The 11,401-nt window shown below is 36.4% G+C and overlaps 1 pseudogene; it reads left to right on the top strand.

Moving 5' to 3' along the window:
* The first annotated feature begins 1,152 nt into the window (after window positions 1–1,152).
* Window positions 1,153–9,667, top strand: LOC106149083 (annotated as a pseudogene).
* Window positions 9,668–11,401: the final 1,734 nt, after the last annotated feature.

Below are 11,401 nucleotides of genomic sequence, written 5' to 3'. Positions count from 1 at the left end.
CTTCAAATAACAAGATTGTCTGACCCTCTAATTATTAAAGCAACATCCCTGTAGACTCTCTGTCAAACATGAGTCATTGTTTTTTACTTGACTTGACAATGTAATATGAATGCAATTTAGTATTATGTGACTGATAATATTTTTCCATATATATTGGTAATTTTACTCCCTGGATAATACTGTGTATTACTGAAGATTTCAGTGAGGCTTATGATGATTGAAAGATAGGTATTTTTTCAATGAATGTTTAGCTATTTTTAAATAACCTTTTCTTTGAGCATCAATACAGTAGATAGTCTACCATGTAAAAAGCACAGGATTCTTAAAATTTAGAAGACATTGCCTTTGATTTGTTGATCTCCATCTGGCTGAGAAATAGACTATGTCAAGGCCATCTGACTATCAATCTGCTTGACCCTTCACCCTTTAATTCTCATTACCTAATACCAACTCTCCTAGGAATTCTCAGAAGCATTTGCATTGCTAATGACAGAAAGGATTCTCTAAGCAGCTGAAACCCAGATGGCTGGTCAGGTGTATGTTGAGAGAGACCAAAAATTCTACTGGAGTTGCTACTCCTGGAAAAGTAATCTAAGGGAAGTTGGGCAAGGTCATTCCAGTAGCTCACCTTTCATGCTCTCTTGTGGAATTTGTAATGAGTACACTCCAGGATTTGCCAGCAGCAATCTACCTATTGTGTGTTAAAAACCCCATTGTGTTCCTCCAACAATACACTCCACAGTCTTATGTGATTCCAAATCCAGAAACAACAGAGAGACAACAATTCAGAGGTTGGCATTTTTATTCCACTATCATGGATTTAGAACTCTAATCATTATAAGATAATCTGTACAATAAATTATATGGTTAAGATTGTAATTAAATAATCTGTGGTTATTTGCTCTCCAACAAATCAGTATATACTTGTTTCTGCATTCATTTAAACTCTTGTCTTTAGCGAAGCTCTGTATCATTTCTAATGTTTTTTTTAAAATTCTTATTCTCTAATTATTTGAGCAATCTTGCATTCTTACATCTGGTAATCTCAGCAACTTCATTGAAGGTAACAATACATAGATTTTTGTGGCAGGTATTTTAGCTGAAGGAGTTAAGAATACTCCCATTTCTGGCTCCACTGGAGGCAGTTTGAAAATGATGTTCACCAGAGAGAATGGGCCATCTCCGGCATCTCAGAAAAGTCAGTTTTGCAGCCAGAAACCTAAGCCAGAGAACTGAGATGAATCAAACCCCTTCACTGTGCCTGATGGTTGGAAATAACCAACTTTTTCTAAAGAGGACAATCACAGAGGACTGCCGGAGTAGAGCAGTTTTGCAACTTTGTTCCCAAAATATAGAGAGACCTACTTGAGAGAGTGTTGGCCTTTGGTACAGAAGGCCTTGAATAAACATCACCTTAATGCAACCCTGGATCTGATTGAGGGCAGCATGACTGTTTGTACTACAAAGAAGACTTTTGATACATACATCACCGTGAGGGCCAGAGATCTAATAAAACTATTAGCAAGAAGTGTTTCATTTGAACAAGCAGCCGGGCGTGGTGGTGCATACCTGTAATCCCAGCACTTGGGAGGCACCAGCCTGGGCTACAAAGTGAGCTCAAGGCTAGCCTGAACTGCATAGTGAGACCCTGTTTCAAAAAGACAACAAACAAACAAACAAACAAACAAACAAAAACACCCTTATTTGAACAAGCAGTATGAATTCTTCAGAATGATGTTGCATGTGACATCATTAAAATAGATTCTTTAGTAAGAAAGTTTCATAAAATGAAGACAGTGACTTACTGGTCCCAAAGGATCTACTTTGAAAGCATTGGAACTCTTAACAAACTGTTACATTGTGATTCAAGGAAATACAGTTTCAGCTACTGGACTGTTAGTGGTTTAAAAGAGGTTGGAAAAGTAATTTTAGATACCATGAAGAATATTCATCCAATTTATAGTGTTAAAACCTTAATGATTAAATGAGAGTTGGTGAAAGATTCTAAATTACAGTCACAAAGTTGGGAAAGACTTTTGCCATAGTTCAAACACAAAAATGTAAACAAACACAAAGAACCAAAGAAGAAAACTGTTAAGAAAGGATATACACGATTCTCACCACCACAGGCAGAAAGTCAGACTGACAAAGAATTGGGTAGTGGTTAATACTTTTTGAAGGCCAATCAGAAGAAGCAATAGAAAATGGAAACAATAAAGGCTAAACAAGCAGAAGCTCTCAGTAAGAGACAAAAGGAAAGAAATAAAGCATTTATTCAGCTAAAGAAAAGCCAGTTGCAAAACCTGAGGAAGCTTCCTCTGAAATAAAAATTGATCTGTCTACCATTAAGGAAAGGGTTAATAAAGCAAAGAATGAGAAATGTAGAGCACTCACAGTTGAAGAAGTTAAGCTTAAGCTGGAAGGGGATGAAAAGAAAAAGTAACTTTTAAAAACAAAACCTTGAACTATTAATTTATGAATCTACAATATCTCCTTTTGTGAAGGATTTTGAGAAACCAGGGCATTAGTCTCCCTGTAATACTCTGATCACTTTTTTTTCTGAGTGTTATTTCTTCATAAAACAGTAGTTTTTATAAATATAAAGTATTCTATTTTTCATATGTGTCCTGAGAAATTTTGTGTTACAAAGTGGTATATATGTCATGTATATTGTATAACCAGTTCCAGAAAGGTTTTACTGACACATGATTTTAAGAGTAATTTTTTCCTTTTCAATTTTTATATAGATGTGAATGTGACTATTGTAATTATGCATTAGATCCAAACAATGTCTGAAGCCAATGGTTAGTCTTTAAATGTAATGCTATCTGAGCATTTGATTTTGAGTAAAATAAATGCAAAAAAAACCCAAAAACCAACATGTAATATAACAAGCATTGTTAGTTCCTATCATTTTGTTTTGAAATCTTGCATCATTTTTATTGTTTTTGTGTTGTTTTTGTCTTTGTTGTTGTTATTTACTTTTTGTTATTCTCTTTAAAATAAACTCATGTGCAGAACACTGAAGTTTTAAAGCTGTACTGCAGACAGACTTCTGTAATAAAAATAATGCAATGGTGGGGGCTGGGGATTTAGCTCAGTGGCAAAAGCGCCTGCCTGGCAAGCGCAAGGTCGTGAGTTCGGTTCCCGGTACCGGAGAAAAACCAAAAAAAAAAAAAATGCAATGGTGTGCCCTAATCGCTCTACAATTTAAGCTTGTGTTCAGAAGCATTAGCCATTCATGAGTCCATACCATTTACTCAGAGCATATCACCAGTGGGACTGTATACTGACTGGATCTGAGATCCCCGGAAGAACTTTTCAAAAAATACTTGATAATGGACTGTCCCACAAGTCACTAAAAAGTTTATGGTATACATCCAGACAGTGTTTGTTGCTGATGCTGTTAGTTTTAAATATTCCAGGTGATTTTCATGTGTAAACAATTATGAAAAAACACTGATATGTTGGTAACTTCTCAGAGGAATAGTTTGCAGTGTCTTTCAGTTATGTATTTGATAACTGTATTGATATTTATTGGTACTTGATAACTGTATTGATTTGGAATTGTACTGGGGGTATGTAACAAAGGCAAAGCAAATATTCTCAGCTAACAAAAATTCATTAGTGTCTAGGGCTAAATTAGTAACTGTTCAAATGAATCAGTGTCTCAGGTCCCTTTTATTTCCCAACAGACAATAGACTGGGTTTTGAGTCTTCTCCTTGCTATTTTTCTAGGAAACAAGAAGATATTAATAAGGTTGCATCTCAGAAAGACATGTTTTCCACAAATTCCCAAGATGACTTCCTATGCCAACCACTTGAACCACAAAAGTTGTTGAGAATATCTACAATGTATATTGCAGGTAATTTTTTTCTATTTTTATCAACATCAGTATTATTCTTACTTTGCCGACAAAAGCTATAGATATCATTTTGATATTCTTGATCACAGACAACAGTTTTTTCTTACCTATCAAGAAGTCCTCAATATTTCTGCTGGAGAAAACACTTCTCATTTAAAATATAAGAAACCTATGTATATAAAATTCCTTTGAAAATTCATCTTCAAAAGAGAAATCCTTTTCTTTGAAATGTATGGTAGATAATTTGCTTAATTGCAATGTCACACATGTGATAAAGCTGTCAAGAAAATTATGTAAATGTGACTTCCCTTTAATCAACCTTTGCAATGTAGTAGCTGGTCAATGGTCATCAAAGTTGTATTTGCCCTAGGCTGGAAAATCACCCCTATCACACACAACTGTTCAAATACTCGGATAGTGTACAGTTTGTGTTATACTCTAAGGTGAAAGAGTTCCATTCTTATCACTTTTTAGTTCAATTACAAATGTAGGGGCTAGGGATTTAGCTCAGTGGCAAAGCGCTTGCCTGGCAAGTGTAAGGTCATGAGTTCGATTCCTGGTACTGGAAGAAAAGACAAAAAAAAAAAAAAACAAATGTAATTGCTCTGGCCATTAGTGATATAATTACACATTCAACCTTTTTGTTTCATTGCTTCATGAGTCTTTTTGACATTATTTCCAAAGAATTGATTAAGAGACAAACTTCCCAGGTTGATGTGATCCACTTACAAAAATTTCCCTTAGTAATGCAGAAGACCTGAAAAAAAAAGCTATTTTGTTTTTTGCCCCATTCTCAGTTAAGAACTAATCAGGACACAGAAATCACACAGTAAGTTGCAGATGGAACACTTAATATATAAAGCATTGTTAAACATAATAGTATTTTTTTTAAATAAAGGAGTATAGAGTGTGCTAAAAAAAAAAAAAAAAATGCATCTACCATAAGATTGAAGGAAAGCACCAAAGCATCAAGGATAGAATCAGACTTCCTGGAAAAGATACTATTGCAGACCACAGCCTGGTTCAGAAAGTGGTTTGGAAAGCCTTCATCAGAGCTCGTGCACAGTTGAAAGGTAAACTTTCAGGAGCATAAGATAAAAAACATGGCCAGTTCTGATAAGCAGAAAATCTTCTTTTGCATTTATGGAAGAATGAAGCTGGAAACTAACCATTGACACACTTACAAGGTGTAATTAGAAAATACAATGAATGCTTAAATTTAAAAACGATTGAAATAACCCCTCAAAATGTACTCCCCTGTTTTGAACACACTTATCCAACGATTCTTGCCACTTTCTGAAGCAGTTCTGCAAGACCTCTTTCGTAAGGGTCTTTAGTCACACTGTCCTGGCTGCCTCCATGTCCTGAGTTGATTCAAAGATCTATCTTCCCCAGTTATTTTTATTTTTGGAAAAATCTAGCAATCACATAGTGCCAGATGCCATGAGTAATGATAAGTATATTTGAAGCAAGGAGGAGTATTCTGAGAGGGATTCATGGCAGTGCGTCTTTTACTGTAATAAATTTATTTCAAACACATCATACATTGTGTCTTGTATTGCAATAAATTATTTATTTATTTTACTGTAATACCTTTAATTTAAACATTCACCACACCTTTTGAGCATACCTTGTGCAAGGACCACTGATGATTCCCTGGGCATGTATCATGCATGAGTCTCAACAGGAACCAGTGCTCCTGACACTTAGGGTCAGTGTAACAGTTCTTTCCCACACCTGGAAGAGACAGGTGGCTCCTTCTTCGTCCAGTGTCTACCCAAAACTTTCTAATGGCAAAGCAGAGCCTCAAGCCAGCTGCAGAGCGGAGTGTGGATGTGTGAACACACTGCTCACAAGTAGAACTCCATAGCATCCTGTACCCCCAGGAGGAGGATAGAAAAGAGGAGAAATGCCAGGCAGGACTAACTTGAGCAGCTTCATAATCCACAGGAAGTAGATACTGATTGAACTTTACTTAACCCCAAGTTGTCAAAAATAAATGTCATTGTCCTGAAAAAAAATCTTAATTTTAAATTTCATATTTGTTGGAATTTCAGAGACTTGTGTGTTCCACAAAATGAATACTGTTTCTTGTTCATTAAAACTCATTGAATAGTTCTTTCCTAATTAAGTAAATGTAGCATACAAATTTACAGAGTAACTAGTAGCCAATAGAAAATATAGCATAAGATAAAAGAAAGGAAACAGTAATGTCTTTGCCAGTAGTGATGGTAGATCTCAGCATAGGATAGCCATCGATTTATTTGCATTTAAAGAGCAATATAAATTCATACATCTGTTATTCCCCTAGATATATTGATGTTTAACAACAGTATGTTTCCTAAGAATAATTCTTTGTACTGCATATTATCTTATATCCTGAAGAAAGGGCTGGTGACTTAAAAAGAGAGATAGCTCCTCATAAATCATACCTCCCATGAATTTTTGTACTGACAGAGATAATAAAATAAAAACGAACTAGGATGTTTTCCTTCTTAGGATTATCCGTGCTTGAGCGCAGTATCTTATTCAATTATAGTATTTGAGTATCTTGCAATGAATGAGTTTCTAATAATATTCAGCCAAAATGTAACACCCACCCCAGAACTGAATCTCATATATTTCCACAGGTGACATTGATAAGCAAATGATGATACAGTATCTGTCATATACGACAGTCCCGATGGGACCGGGACACCAACCTCTGAGGATGGAGAGTTGCATTCATATCCGTATCTTTCAGGCGAGTCAAGCTAAAACTCTAGAAACACAGGAGGAACATAAAATGAGTTACTCCTATAGAACAGAATTGGCAGGAACGGGGTTAAGGATCTTGCTTCTTGACCCAAAGTAGCCTGATGTACAGCAGCAGGAGACGGGAAAGAACAAGTCCTTTCTCGTCCAGATGTGAAGGATCCCTGCAGTTCTCACTGTCAGCAGAGTCTAACTTTGAGCCAGAGGAAGAGAAAAGTAATAAGTTCAGATTTCCAGTCCAAGTGTGATAAATCAGGTTAGAGATTGCCCAGCTTGGAGCTGAGAGGCAATATCTTAATAATTGCCATAGGTAGTCTAGAATTTGACCTACTCTTTCTATAAATCAACAGAATTTCACTGCAGAATACAGAAATATCATTATTGTCCATTTGCATGTACAATTTTTGACTCTGGGTATTTCATTGTTCTCTCTTGGCAGGTCTGTCATGAAATGAACTTCAAATTTGGAAGCAATATTTCCTGTTTTTGTCTAGCCATCTCCTAGCTGAAGCCCTTGAAATTGCTGTTTTCCTGACTGCTTCACCTCTAATTTAACTGAGTTACTTTATTATTCTCTGAGAAAACAGTGTGGAATATTAACATTATTTAGTTCCTCAAAGGTTTGGCAGTACTCCCTGATGAAGTCTGGTATTACTGACCTTTGCTTTGTGGGAAACCTCCTAACTACAGTTTCAATGTCATTTATATATGTAATATATTATTTATCATTTACATTTTTGCCTCATATAAATATAAAACATAATTTATTACATAGATTCTTGTCATTTATATAATGCTATTTATATGTAAATATTCATAAATATGATTAGTTTTTCTGATTCTTCTTACATCAATATCAGTGTTTCATACCTCAAGTGTGTTACTTTTCTATAAATAAATAAGCTTATTTCAGTAAAGGAATTCTCAATATCCCTCCAGCACGTCTTTTAGAGGTAGTAAAAAACAAATTAGAACTAAATTCCCTGTTTGCAGGCTCTGTGGTCCAGATTCTCAAATTTTCTGCCTAGAATAATCTTGATACCAATGTTTGGCAATGACTTTATCCAAAACTTGAATAATAGGAAAATTCCTCTTGTAAAACATTTCTGAAGAATAGCTGTAAATCAAATCTAATGATGTATAAAATATAGAAAATAGGAAATTTATTTTACTGAATTATAAAAACAATGAAATTCACCTATTACATTGATTAAAAATGTAGATAAATCATATCATTTAAATAAAATTATATAAACATTTCATAGAATGTAACATGTACTTATGATTTAAAGAAAAATTCTTAACAAAGTGGTAATAGAAATTGTCCTTAATGTGTTAAAAATATATCTTAAAATGTACTCAGATATAATATTTATTTGTGAAATATTTAAAGCATTTTTTTCTGACATTGAGAACAAAACAAAAATATCTATCACCTTTCCCACCTGGCCCTCTGCTTGAAGTTACCAATAATGCAGTAAGGCAACCAAAAATAACTTTAAAATTATGCTTTTAGAAGAAAGAAACAAAAGTGTATTAAGTCACAGGTGGTTTAGTTGTGTAGAGAGGGCATAAAAACAATCTATACAGATTAGTTGGAAGACAAGTATCAGCATGATAAAATTATGGTCTTTGAACATTTGTAGCTCTTGTAACAATTTCAGTTAGTTCAACCTAATCCTACAATGGATAGATGGATTTGGGAAAATTTCTAATATAAAGTAAATATACTGAAACAAAACAAAAATGCTGTACTTTTAGAGGTAGTAAAAAACAAATTAAAAAATAAAAGATAGGTATAAAATTTTTGCCTATTATTGCATAGAAGTGGCTCTGTCTTGAAAATACTCCAATATAAGACATTTTTATCTTAGAAGACCCGGAACACTCTAAAAAAAATAAGATGTAATCTCCAGTCCTAAGGCAGCAATACTATGTAGGTTAAAACATGATTTTTTTCTTGCACGACTGTGTATTTCTGTGTCACAGTCCACAGAATGAGCGTTTAAAAAATTGATATGTGAGTCACTGCTGAATGGAGACTAATTTTTAAGCAGAAAATAATAAGTAGGAAGCCCGGAAAGGTAAAATGAGCAAGCAGGAAGATATGAAAATGTTATAGTATAGATTTAGGTGAGGAATCAAAGCAGACGAGCTTCCCATTAAAAATACAGAGTTCAGAATTTTACAAAAGGGACCAAAAACATATCATGAAAATGACATCTGGTATCTGGAGACATGTGCTTCCACAGATGCTGGTAATACGGGCAATCAAATTTCCGTTTTTATTATCAGGTTTGACATCCGGATCTCCGCTGCTGCATGCGAAGAATAATGTGAGGAGAAGGGCAAACTACACTGACCCCTGCAACTTCATCAGCAACAAAACTGGAAGCTACTTTCTTCCAATTGTCCGAGAAAATCATTTTCAAAGGTTGGTGAGATGGTAAGGCTTGAAGGATAACTTACATAAATGAATCGATCAGCTTCCTCTGTTTCCCTTAAGAGATGATATTTGAAACATGAAATACTATATTCAGAGTTGTTAAGCAGTTATTCCACTAGGGGAATACACAGCGTTCGTTCACGTATGCAGAAACGGCCTCTTTGCTTTGGGCGGGTGGGATGTGTATCCCCGCGTTGTTCAGTCTCCTCTGCGGGTCACCATCTTGTTCCCACGGGACCATAGTATTGCCTCCGTGGTGACAGTTGGTCTTCAACTGTCAGCTTGGGTCATCACAAAATTCCTTGCCTTGGGTGGCTTCAACAAGACGGAAGTTTCCTCACAGTCTGGAGGTTGTGAAGTTCAAGATCAGTGTGCCAGCCGGTTTGGTCCTGGTGAGAGGCCTCATCCTGGTAGTGGATGGCTGACTCCTGCTGTGTCCTTCACGGCCTTTCTTTTCTCTGTAAGTGCCAGGGAAGACACGGAGTCAGACCCAGGCTTCATCGACCACACAGGCCTCACTCTCAGTAGCTCACCTCACGCTCCCTCCCTCCCTCCCAATGGCCCCACTTTCCAGTGGAAGCCAGGACTTCAACATGTGTGAATATTGTGGGAAAACAAATATCCGCTCCATAACTGTCATATATTCTTTAAAAAACAATGATATACTAAAATACCACATTTGGATAAGAAACAGCATGTAGATCTAAACGTTGGGTTGGGTTTGTGGGGAATAGCAAGTGTATGTGGAGAGAGAGCAAGAGAGACAGACAGGCAGACAGAGATAGGCAGACAGAGACAGGCAGACAGAGACACAGATTGGAAATGAAGTCATTCTGAACTGTGTGTGGTGCGTGGTAGGCTCCTCCAGCTCTCCCTTCCTGAAGTTCAAGGACTCACAGCTGCAGCTGCAAGGGTTGGCAGCTAAGAGTTTTAACTCAGTCCTTCTCGGTACTTGGCCTTGGCTGAAGAGGGCTGCCTCACTTGAGGCTGTAATTGGTGGCTTCAGGGGAATAATTCTCAGTCCCACTTCTCCCATGAGGCACAACTGCAAAAGCCATCTCACCCGCAGTGATCTTCATGTTATCAGCCGAGGACTTTCCACTTTATCACAGTCCAATTAACACGGCTTCCTGATCTTGCTTTCTTCGCTCCTCAACCCAGCGATCTCAAGAGCACTGCCTAATAGCCCTCTCACTCCCGAATCTCCAGGTGAAATTTGTCTTCCTAAGAAACGGTCCAAGAAAGAAGGTTTAAAGCTAGGACTGTGGCACTTCACCAAGCGTCAGCTCACTGATTACAAGAGCTCCCCCTACTGGTGGTGGGTGGTACACGAAAGGCCGTAGTTGGTATGATTTAGGTCTCCTCCCACGCGCTGACAGAGATGGGATACAAAGCAGAAGGGCGTGACTGGTTGGTAGATGTATCAGGGACTTGGCATACATGAGAGAAACTGTAATGATAGCAAGAGCATGTGTGGAGAATCTGATATGTTGGAGACATAAAAGAAAAGGCTCAGTGTTCTTAATAATAAACTAAAGATGGGGTGCCTCCTAAACAGCGTAAGTTAGTATGGCTTCATACTGTCTGGTCATGCAGCTGGTGTGTATTTTTTTTTAATCTACTTATCAGAATGGAGGATCAGAAATAGCTTGCATTGCATTGCATGGGAAGGGACCACAAAGTTCTAGATACCAAAAAGCAAAAATCTGGGGTCTAGAGTAAAAGTGGAGTAAGATTAAAATAAATATGTCATTGCATTATAGGCCTCTAAGTAAGCAAATGTATGGAGAATATGCAAAGCAATTGAGTGAGCTGGAATATCTCCATGCAATGAATTCTTGACATATAAAAATTTATTTTTAAATTTTTTCTCTTTTATTTGTTTTATAACATTTCATATTTATTCTAAAATTTCTATTAGTATATGATTGTGATATATAATAAATGCATTCATTCCAGGGAATTAGTACATATACATATTGAATCTTTTTTTTTTTTTTTTTTTTTTTTTGGTACCAGGAATCAAACTCAGGACTTTGCACTTGCCAGGCAAGTGCTGTGCTGATGAGCTATATCCCTGGCCCTTCATATTGAATCTTGATCCTTTTTCCTTTCCCTCTTCCTCACCCACCTCTCTTTCCCCAGCCCCAGATCCCCTTCTCTTCTCCAGAAAGTGCCCCCTCTAATAAAAATAAAATATTTTATAATGGAAATAGATGGAAAGCTTCCAAATGAGATAAATTATAGAAATTAAGTGTTTAAAAAGACAGCTTTCCTAACTAAGGATATGAGAGAAAAAAATAAGTATCAAAGACAGCATACAACAGGACAGCCA

Source organism: Chinchilla lanigera, unplaced genomic scaffold, assembly GCF_000276665.1.
Source record: "Chinchilla lanigera isolate Chin_1 unplaced genomic scaffold, ChiLan1.0 scaffold00036, whole genome shotgun sequence".
In the NCBI taxonomy this organism is placed as follows: Eukaryota; Metazoa; Chordata; class Mammalia; order Rodentia; family Chinchillidae; genus Chinchilla; species Chinchilla lanigera.
Note: the sequence above shows the minus strand (reverse complement) of the source record. Positions and strands in the feature narration are given on the sequence as shown.